The following is a 10,392-nucleotide window of genomic DNA, read 5'->3' on the forward strand; positions in this document are numbered from 1 at the left end:
TTGTGGGAATCTTGAATGTCCAACACACATCCTTAAGACTTGAGAGGGATTGCCTGCCTGGAATATGAGGCGGAAAAGAGTTTGAGACAAGGCTCAATGGGAAAGATGCAACAACGGATGGTAGCTGTCTGCCACAGGCCAAGATGAGGAAAAGTTATGCACTAATGCCACACACAGACCATTTCTGATGAGGCTGTAACTTTAGTTTTCATTCCCAAAGGAATAGCTTAAAATACAGTTTTAATAAATTGACTTTGGGGCCAGCAGATAGTATGGTGGTTAAGGGTGCTGGACTCCCACATGGCTGATCGTGGTTTGAGTCCCAGACCGGAGGACTTGCTTTCTCGCATTCCCTCTCTCTCTCTCTCTGGTCCAAATAAAACAAAGTAATTCTTTTTTAAGAAATAATAAATTTATTTCCTCAGGCATAGTTTAATGCATAATTTTAAAGGACCAGCAGATGGCGTAATGGTTGTGTCACTGGACTCACACATGGCCAACTGCAGTTTGCATCCCCGACACGAAGGCTTGAAACTCACGCTGGGTGTGTGTGTGAGCCCAAAACCCCAAGAGGAGAATGGAAAAGGGATTATAATGCGGCCACCTCCCTGGGGAGTGATTTCTCACTTTCTCTCCATCTCTGTGTCTCCAGTGATTGCACAGGTCCTATAACAAAATAAAAAAGAGACCAAAAAAAGGATTTCTTTTTTAGAGAGAGAGAGAAAGCGAGAAAATACCCTCTATGGGGAATGGTCACACTCAACCCCTTCCTCTGCCTCTCCCTCCCTTCGGGATCTTGAGCATACATGTGTATTAAGCAATTGGTCATAGCGAATCCATACCTTAACCACCATGCCATTACCTAGCCCAAACATTACTAGTTCTTATTCATTTATGCAGTGAATCAGAAATAACAAATACAAGTTTAAAAAAAAAGGGACATTTTTTAGGCTAAATCCATGGCACAGCAGTAACACACTGCTCTGGAAAAGCCGGCTTCCACATGCTGACCACAGTTCTGAATCCTGGGCTCTGTCAGCCTGAAAATAGGCCTGAGTGCCTGGGATCTCACAGCATGAAGGACTGGAGGAAAGGGACATGGCAGAACCAGAACCAGGCTTCTCTTGTATGTACACACAAGCTTTATCATGAATAAAGAAAAAAAAAAACTGGGCATGATGGTGTGCGAACACATAATTACTCAAGGTTGGAGGACTGCTGACTGAGCCTCTTTCATCATGGTCTCTCTGAGGCTGGCCCTGTGCCCTGGGTTAAGGGGACTGGACCCCATATGTCCAATCATACAGCCTGAATCCCATCCCTAGTGGCTTGAAAAACACACTGGGTATGTGTGCATGGCCCAATTCTTGATGGGATGGAGAAACAGAGACCATGCCCCAATGAGGAGGGTGCTCTCTCCCTCTGTAGCTTTCTCTGGCAAATGCATGTGCTTTCAGGCAAATTAAAAAAAAGTAAAACCTTATTTTTCATGGTCTTAGGGCTTGCGTGAGAGAAAGAACCCATTAGTGATGTATGGTCATGCCACAATCCTCCTTCTTCCGTTCTCTCAAGATCCAGGGCGTGCATGCACATGTGTGCCCAGTGTGGTTCTCAAGCTGTTGGGGCCAGGTTCGAATACTGCTGGTCATGTACAACCTGGCTCCCCATACACTGGGTTAACTGCTGTGCTCTGGGACTGACCAGCGGTATCTTGATTTCTTGGAATCTGCTTATCTGAATGGATTATTCAGATCTCCTCTTTTAGAGATCTTTTCAGGATATCCTAGCCCAAGAACAGACAGGAAGAGAGTCAGTGTGAAGATTCAGTAAGTCTGTACTGAGCCAAGAAGCCTAAGGCAATCTCAAAGTGAACGAATGTCTGACAATGGTGATTTCTGCTTCTACCTTCTGCCAGTATAGCAAGATGTATGTATGTGTGCTATCTGCCAATTTCTTCACTTGGGAAGTCTTGTGAAAAACCTGTACTGAATTTTGTTAAATCAATTTTAACAAGCCAAGGTCCAGCTACAGTGTCTCAAGTGGGGTAGTGCTGTTGTGAGGTGGCTGAGGTCACAAGGGAGGCCCTGGTTCAGTTCCAACACGACCCAAACAGCCCCCCTGTGGTGTAGACACCTGTGATCCTAGCTAACTGGGAGACTGGAGCAGGAGGAAGATCATGACATGGTGAGACGGTGACAAAAATACCCACCTCTCTCTCCCCTACACTACCACTTCCCATGTGCCCTCTCTTATGGGGGTGGGGGGTGGGGAAGAGGTATAAGTAACAAACCAACAGAATGCAGCGTTCTTAGGTTTTCTGTCTGATGTATTTTGACAATGTATACCCCCATGTACATTGTCAAAAGATGATACAGAACACTTCTACCATTCCTAAAAATCCTCATGATTTTTTCCCCATTCAATTCTCTTTCCCCTACTCTCCAGCAACTATTTTCTGATTTCTATCACTACAGATCAATTCTCTTTTTAAAAGAATTATTTAACTTTATTTATTATTATTATTATTTGTTTTAATTTGACCAGAGAAAGAATGAGAAAGGGACTAAGAGAAAGAAAGTGAGAAAGCAAGGCCGGAGCCTTGAGCTGTGGTCAGCCATGTGGGAGTCCAGCGTCTTTAACCACCACGCCACCTGCCAGTCCCACCACAGTTAAGTTTTATCTACTCTAAGATTTTATATATGTGGAATTATATGATATATTCTTTGGTTTCTGACTTTTTGCTTAACTTTTTAAAAATTATTTTCTTATATAAGCTGGCTATAAATTATCAGAGAAAGTAAAGGGAAATAGGCATTATAAGCAAAAGGAATGGTTTGAGGCAAAGGTTTGAAACTCTCTAGAAACTCTCTTAGATAACCTGCTAAGGATGAGCCTTAGGTTTACAGTGGCTATCAGTGGGCTATGAGGTCAGATGGTTAAAATGGAGGCAGAATGCCACTCTCTGTAGGATAAACCACAGAAAACATCCAAGACTTCAAAAGGAGGCTGATTTCTATTTTAGAAAATTAATCTATGGGCAGCACGAGAGACTAGACGGTTTCTGAACTAGGCTGATGACAATGAGAAACAGGAAGGGACGGAGCCATGGGATGGCGAAGTGGTTAAGGTACTGGACTCCCACATAGCTGACCATAGATTGAGTCCCAGACCTGGCAGCTTAAAAATCATGCCAGGCACATGTGCCTGTGTATCCAAAATCCTGGGAAGAGAGTGGAGAGGGAACTGTGGCATGACCATCCCCGGAGGGGATGATTTCCCACTTTCTCACTTTCTTTCTCTCTCTTTCTCTCTCACAGACAAGTGCACACACTTTACGGCAAAAAACCTTAGGGGAAAAAAAAAAAGGAAGGGATGGGGAGGACCACTGCAGAAACAGGATGAAAAGACACTGTAGTTACTGTAGAGTGTGTCACAACTGTTTGCCTATTCTCCATTTCTAAGTCTATTATTTTTTTAAATAGTTATTTAATTTATTATTACTACTTTAAAATTTGCTATAGGGCACATGCACTCACCAGAGACAGAGAGAGGGTAAAGTGAGAAAGCAAGCTGTCAGGTCTGGAACTCAAACCACTGTCAGATATGCGGGAGTCCAGCACCTTAACCACTGTGCCACCTGCTGGCCCCCATTCCTAAGTCTCAATGAAAGGCACAGTGGGGTCATTTACAGAAAAAATGAGAAGGAAGAGCAGGTTGGAAAATGAAGACAAGAAATCAGTTCTGAACATGATGAGTGTGAGGCACTGCTGAGTCACACAGGTGGAGACAGTACATTTTGTGAGCATTTGTCAATTTGAGATGGAGCCTAATTTGATGACTGCCTTTAAGCAGCTCAGTAACAAAAAGACATCTTTAAAAAATTCCATAATCCGATAGCCCTCACATCAGTTTTCTTCATTTTAAACTGTGTGTATCTGTACCCACCTTAAAAATGTAATCGTGAAGTACATCCAAGTTAATTATCTTGGGTTTTTCACTTGCCATTGAAAATATTTCCCCATGTTGTTTTCTAATCTCTGGTTTGGATGTCTATATACCAAATATGATAAAATTCTCAATATATGATACCATTTTTGAATGAACTTATTTGATGTTGTATTAAAATGTTGGATAGGGGCAAGCAGGTAGCATGGTGGTTAAGGTGCTATACTCCAACATGGCTAACGGAGGTTTGAGTCCTGGAAGCTTGAAAAAAATCACATCGGGCGTGCATGTGTGTACCCAAATTCCCAGGACAACAGAGGAAAAGGGGTTGCAGCCCAGCCATCTGCCCTAGGGGGTGATTTCTCCCTCTTCCTCTCACGGTCTTTCTCTGGTAAGTATATGCGACCTATGGCAAAAAAAATTCAAAAAATATTGTATAGAGAATCATAGTTGCTTAAAAAAAAAATCAGAAAACTTGTTTTAAGACTATTTAATGGGACCAGCAGATGATGCAATGGTTATGTCACTGGGCTCCCATGTAGTCGACCTTGGTTTGAATCCTAGACCCAGTGGCTTAACATTCATGCCAGGCCCAGTTGGCATGCCCCAAATCCTGAGAGGACACTAGAGGAGAAAGGATTGCAGCGTGGCTATCCCCCCACTCCCCCCAGGGGGGTGATTTCTCATTTTCTGTCTCTCTGTCTCACATATGTGTCGTATAGCAGATAACAGCTCAAAAACAAAAGACTATTTAATGACATGAAAAAATATACTGTCAAGTGATCTAAGCAAACACAAAAAAGCACATAGTTTGATTCCATACTATTAAATTTTAAAATATTTACCTAAACTTTACTAAATGCTTAATAAAATGTGCCAAGCACTGCCCTAAGTTCTTTATAGGCATTATTTCATTTCAGTCCTGTTAATAATCCTGAGACAGGTTCTATTATTAGCTCTATCCTGCAGGTAAGGAAACTGTTTCTGAGAAATCAAGATGTTTTCTGGAAAAGTAAATAACAGAACCGGGTCTGAATCTAGTTCATTCTGCCTAAGAATTCCTCACTGCTACTTCACTAAGACTTATGACTGGAGGGATAGATGCCATATTTAATAGTGGTTATCTTTGGGAGATAGAAGTATAGGCTATTTAAATGTTCTTTTAAATATTTAAATATGTATTTTATAACGAAAAAAGTAGTTATTAAAAATACCTTTTGGGAGGGGGGGGACCAGCAGTTAGCGTAATGGCTATGTCGCTGGACTCCCACGTAGTCGACCGCGGTTTGCGTCCCGGACCCGGTGGCTTAAAACCCATGCCGGGCACGTGTGCGTGCGTGCCCAAGATCCCGAGAAGAGAAGGGATTGCGGCTTGGCCATCCCCTCTGGGGGGTGATTTCTCGTTTTCTGTCTCTCTGTCTGTCTCTGTCTGGCGAGCACACGCGCCCTATAGTGAAAAACCTCTCAAAAAAAAAAAAGAAAAGAAAAAAAAAACTTTCCGGGGACCAGCATTTGGTGTAATGGCTATGTTGCTAGACTCCCATGTAGTTGACCGCAGTTCAAGTCCTGGACCCGGTGGCTTAAACTCACGCCAGACGCATGTGGGTGCGTGCCCAAGATTCCAAGAGAATGGAGGAGAAGGGATTGTGGTGTGGTCATCCCCCCCAGGGGGTCATTTCTTGCTTCCTGTCTCTCTCTGCCTTTCCGGCCAGCACATGCGCCCTATAGCAAAAACCCCTGCAAAAAAAAAAAAAAAAAAAAAAAAAAAGAAAAGAAAAGAAAGAAAGAAAAAATCTTTCCAAGACAGGAAAGTGTAAGGGGTATTACTGTGGGTAAGAACTAATAGTGCTTATTTTTGATTGTTTATATTTTAAATTTCTCCAATATGTGTTTTTAAAATTTTAGTTTTTATGCTACAGGGTGTGTATACTAGCCAAAGAGAGACAGAGAGATAGAGAAAAAGTGAAAAATCACCCCTGCCAGGGGGCCATGCCACAATCTCTTCTCAAATCTCCTCTTGGGATTTTGGGTATGCATGCACACATGCCTGGCATAATTTTCAAGCTCCAGGTCCTGGACTTAACAAGGCACTTGTCATGTGGAATTCAGTGCATCAACCATCACACCACCTGCTGGCCCCCAAAACCTGTATTTTTTTAAAAATTTAATTTATTAAAGGATTTTTTAAATGAATGAAATCCATGAACTATTAAATATTTTAATATTAACTTCCTAATATCCACTATAATACATACATAATCATTAAATCTTAAAAAGCCTACTTTGGAGACTGTCACTATACTACATACGATATAAACCACATCTTGGGAAACATCAATTACAATCTGATAAAGATGGGAGGAAAAAGACGAGGGGTGGGAACTGACAAGTAATTATAATTTTAAGTATGTCAATAGTTGGAAGAAAAGCACTGAGCAAGGACAGCGTAAAAACAAGTCCTGGCACCAGATGGCATAATGGTTATGTCACTGGACTCCCACGTAATCGACCACGGTTCATGTCCCAGACTCAGTGAATTAAAACTCATGCTGGGCACATACGCGTACATGCCCAAGATCCCGAGAGGAGAATGAAGAAGGAACTGTGGTGTGGCCATCCTCCCTAAGGAGAGATCTCTTGCTTTCTGTCTTGGTCTGACTCTGGCAAGAACGCAGCCTGTCACAAAAATCTGTCTTAAAATAAAAAAAATTCACAAACAAAAAACAAATCCTTCATTAACTAGGGTCACAGGCACAAATGCAGAGTGTTGGCTTTAGGATAGGACATAAAAACTTTCCTGAGTTGGGAAGGTAGGAAAGAAAAAACAGGTGAAGACAGAAACTGTAAAGTCAAGAATAACATTATATTGATAGAAATGACTTAGAGTCAGCCAATTTAAAACATAATCCCTTATACATAAGGTGTTAAACCATTCATATGCAATGTCACAGAGAGGACTTTCAAAAAGAACCCAGAGATCAGTTACTGGGCTAACTGTGAAGTGTTCCACAGCTAAAATGCTTGGCAAGGCTCCCTGATCATCTTTAGCACCTCTGTTAACTGTACAAGGACCAATTTTAGGAGGTTGAATAGAAGAGGGGCTATCATACAATGGCTTCTGTTATTTCCAGATTCTTCTTGAAGGGGATTTGTTGGACAGCAAACACTTCTTCCCAGCAGAATTCTATCAAGAGTCATAGAGTATTTCCTTTATGAAAAATACTGGTGTAGGACATTTAAACAAATTTGGTCAATGGAGATCTAGCTTTACTTAAAAGGTTTACTTTATGAAATGGTCTGTCACAAACTTTTTTTAAAATAGTAAGATACCAGTAAAGACACTGATTCCTTTGTAGTTAATATCTGGTCCTGAGCCTCTGCATAGTTTCCTCCCTTCGCAGCAACTGGCTAACTTTTACTCATTTTTGTCAGTCCACCATAAGCTTCACAGTTACTAGCTAAGGTCTCTTATTCTCTTCATAGCTCTTACCACAACTGTAAATTAATTTTTTATGTAATTCTTTTTGTAAAATAATTATTTTACTTAACTTTATTATTATTATCATTTTTGAATTTGACCAGAAAAAGACAGAGTGGGAGGGAAAGCAAGAAAGCAAACCACTAGGTCTGGGACTTGAACCGCAGTCAGCCATGTGGGAGTCCAGTGCCTCTGACCACCATGACACCTGCTGGCTACTATGTAATTCTTTCAATGTCTGCCTCTCTCACCAGACTTCAAGCTTCATAAGGGAGGGCAGAGACCACATGTGTCATGTTCACTGCAAAACAGCACCCAGCAGCATAGTGTCAGGCTAAAAGGAAGAGTCCAATAAACACCTGTGACCTCTATGTAAGCTTTCTGTCATTAAGAAAATAAAATCCTGGCGAGACACAAGAAACCTTTGCTCAAACATCCTCTACTATACTCCTGGATGCCCTGTAGCTCTTGGTTCACAGAGTCCAGTAACTGGATCCTGCATTTACAAGAAACAGGGATGAAGAATTAGAAACATTTGAGTAGAAGTCTTAACTATATCTCTACATTCCATTACTACATTCCACCTTCCAGCCTGCAGAGATAAACAGCAACAAAGGCAACAAGTGAAATATAAACTTATCAGGCCAGCCTGTGGCGTGGTAGTTAAGGAGGCTGGATCCTACATGGCTGTTAGGTTTGTGTCCCTGACCCTGCAGCTTGAGAAACATGCCCGGCACGTATGCCCAAAATCCCAAAAGGAGAGAGAAATGGACAAGGGATTGTTGCATGACCATTTCTCATGAGGGCTGCTTTCTTATTTTTCCTGGGTCTGTCTGTCTGTCTGTCTGTCTGTCTCTCTCTGGTGAGCACATGTGTGCTCTGGCAAAATTAAACAAATAAACTAAGAAACTTAACATCTCCTAAAAGGAGGCTTACTAAAGAGCTGCTATATCTGCCCGCATTTTAAAAAAAAAAAAAAAAGAGGAGATTTGCAATGTTGCTTGCCATCAAGCAATCCCAAATTGTTTGAAAAATTCAGCATTATAGGAAGTAAGATCTTAGAAATATGTAGAGTGAACAAAATGTACTGTTTTAAGGACAGTTTTATGAAGAAATAAAGGGGAATAACTGATGTGGTTAAAGATTGAACACGTTTCCACTTTCTCACTTCACAGCAGTGCAGGGAGAAGCAGGAGGAAAATGCGGCACAGAAATGCATGACACAGGGAATTGTGTTCATATCCACCAACAAATACTGCATGCTGACAAGAGGACGTTACCAGAATCAAGAGAAACCAGTTGGTAATCAAACTGGGGAAAGGAGGACTATGAGATCAAAGCCTGACGCTGCCACACTAAAGGCAGGAAGGAGAGAAAGGTGGAAAGGCACAAAGCCACCTCCAGGAGCAGCACCCATTAGATAGGAATGGCCAGATGCTAAGAAAGCTCAAGGTACAAGAGGCAATATTCAGGGCAGGAATAAAACAGCAAAAGAATCAGGCTTTAAGATGGAAAGCTGTCAGCAGGGAGAGGCTATAACCCTTGAGGGCAGGACACACAGGGAACATTCAGAACTGACAATGATCATTTGCTACAGTAATTTTGACTGATTCTTCTCCCTTTGACAGCACTAATCTTCCTAGTATATTTAAAGAGCCCTTCCACATTTGCTTGGATTAGTCTTTTACATATGCACTGCAATATGTACTGTTGAAACACCACCTAGGAAAAACTTAAACCTATCAGCAATCTGCTGCACTACTAAATACTACAGGTCAGCTGCGTGAGGACAGACCATCCCTCCCAACTATAGAAAAGCGAGATTTAGGCCTGCTAGGGATTTAGGCCTAAGAGGTACCAAGTCCTCACCAGAGCCCAGTCCTCTGGAAGGGACAGGCCTGCTATTAGAGGCTATCTTCCCTTCTGCCCTGACTGCTCCATGGCAACTGCTCTGGTTTTGATTTGTAACCACCTTAGGGCTCACAACTTTCGCTTAAGTCCAAATCAGTGGTTTTCAATGTTTTAAGGAGATATGAAGAGGGGAGGCTGTGAGTGGAACTTGGCTCTCCTAAACTCAGTTTCTCCAAAATATGTTGCTTTACATATTGGAGTTGAAGGTTAAGAATTCAGAGGGAGAAATTGTTTCACTCCTTTAAGAGGTCTCAAAAATCAAAATCTTGGGTAAGGAGGACAGTGGAGGCATGGAACCGATAAGCACTGCAAAGTACATTTTGAACCATTCAATTCTGTGTTTAATCGGATCTTGGAATGGACAGTGAATTTTCATATCTCCTCCCACTCTCCGTAATATAAGGGAGAGTGGGAGGACACTGGAGAATAAAATGATATATTTCAGTGAAATGATTATTTCTCATTACATGGCAAATCAACTTGGGCACGACCAAAACTGGGATGTGTGTGTACTGGCACACGTATTAGTTTCTGCCGGCCACAAAACTGACAGGTGGAAGGCAAAAGGCGTGCGGACACATAGGTGAACACTTCCCTCTTACAGAAAGCGAAAGACTCAACAGCACATATCCTAACGGGCAGGGCTTCTCTGGTCGGCAGAGGCCTCTACTTCCTCCATTCTCAGGAGCCACGGGCGATCCTGACTTAGAGTAAGCCACTGAGTCCCTGCTCTCGGTAGATGGGCAGGCTTCCCTTAGTCAAGGAGATTAGGGGGCCGCCTCTCCCCCTTCGGGACGATGAGGACAAATCAGGCGGCATGCGCTGGCGCTGTAGCGACCACGGCCGCGACACCGGGAAAGGGGCTGTATCTGCGGCGCCCTACACCCCCCAGGCCTGTCAGCTCCTCATCGCCCACCCACCCCCATTCTGCAGTCTAAACTTACCAAGTGGAAGCTACAACCCCCGGCAGGGTGTAATGAACCGAACTGGGTCGGGCCGAGTTCCGCTGCGCTTCTCAGAGCCGCTGCTGGGACGAGGCTGAAACCCAGTAGCCGCAG

General features: G+C 42.7%; 1 protein-coding gene across 2 annotated transcripts in view; it reads right to left on the reverse strand.

Moving 5' to 3' along the window:
• Window positions 1–10,386, reverse strand: part of GTF2H1 (general transcription factor IIH subunit 1) — a 40,211-nt gene extending 29,825 nt beyond the window's left edge. For both annotated transcript variants that reach the window (XM_014584555.2, XM_006142480.3), the window contains exon 1: window positions 10,279–10,386. The gene's annotated coding sequence lies outside the window, so the exon portion shown is untranslated. The remainder of the gene's footprint in view (window positions 1–10,278) is intronic.
• Window positions 10,387–10,392: the final 6 nt, after the last annotated feature.

The sequence above is a fragment of the Tupaia chinensis genome, unplaced genomic scaffold (assembly GCF_000334495.1).
Source record: "Tupaia chinensis unplaced genomic scaffold, TupChi_1.0 Scaffold000077_1, whole genome shotgun sequence".
Classification (NCBI taxonomy): Eukaryota; Metazoa; Chordata; class Mammalia; order Scandentia; family Tupaiidae; genus Tupaia; species Tupaia belangeri.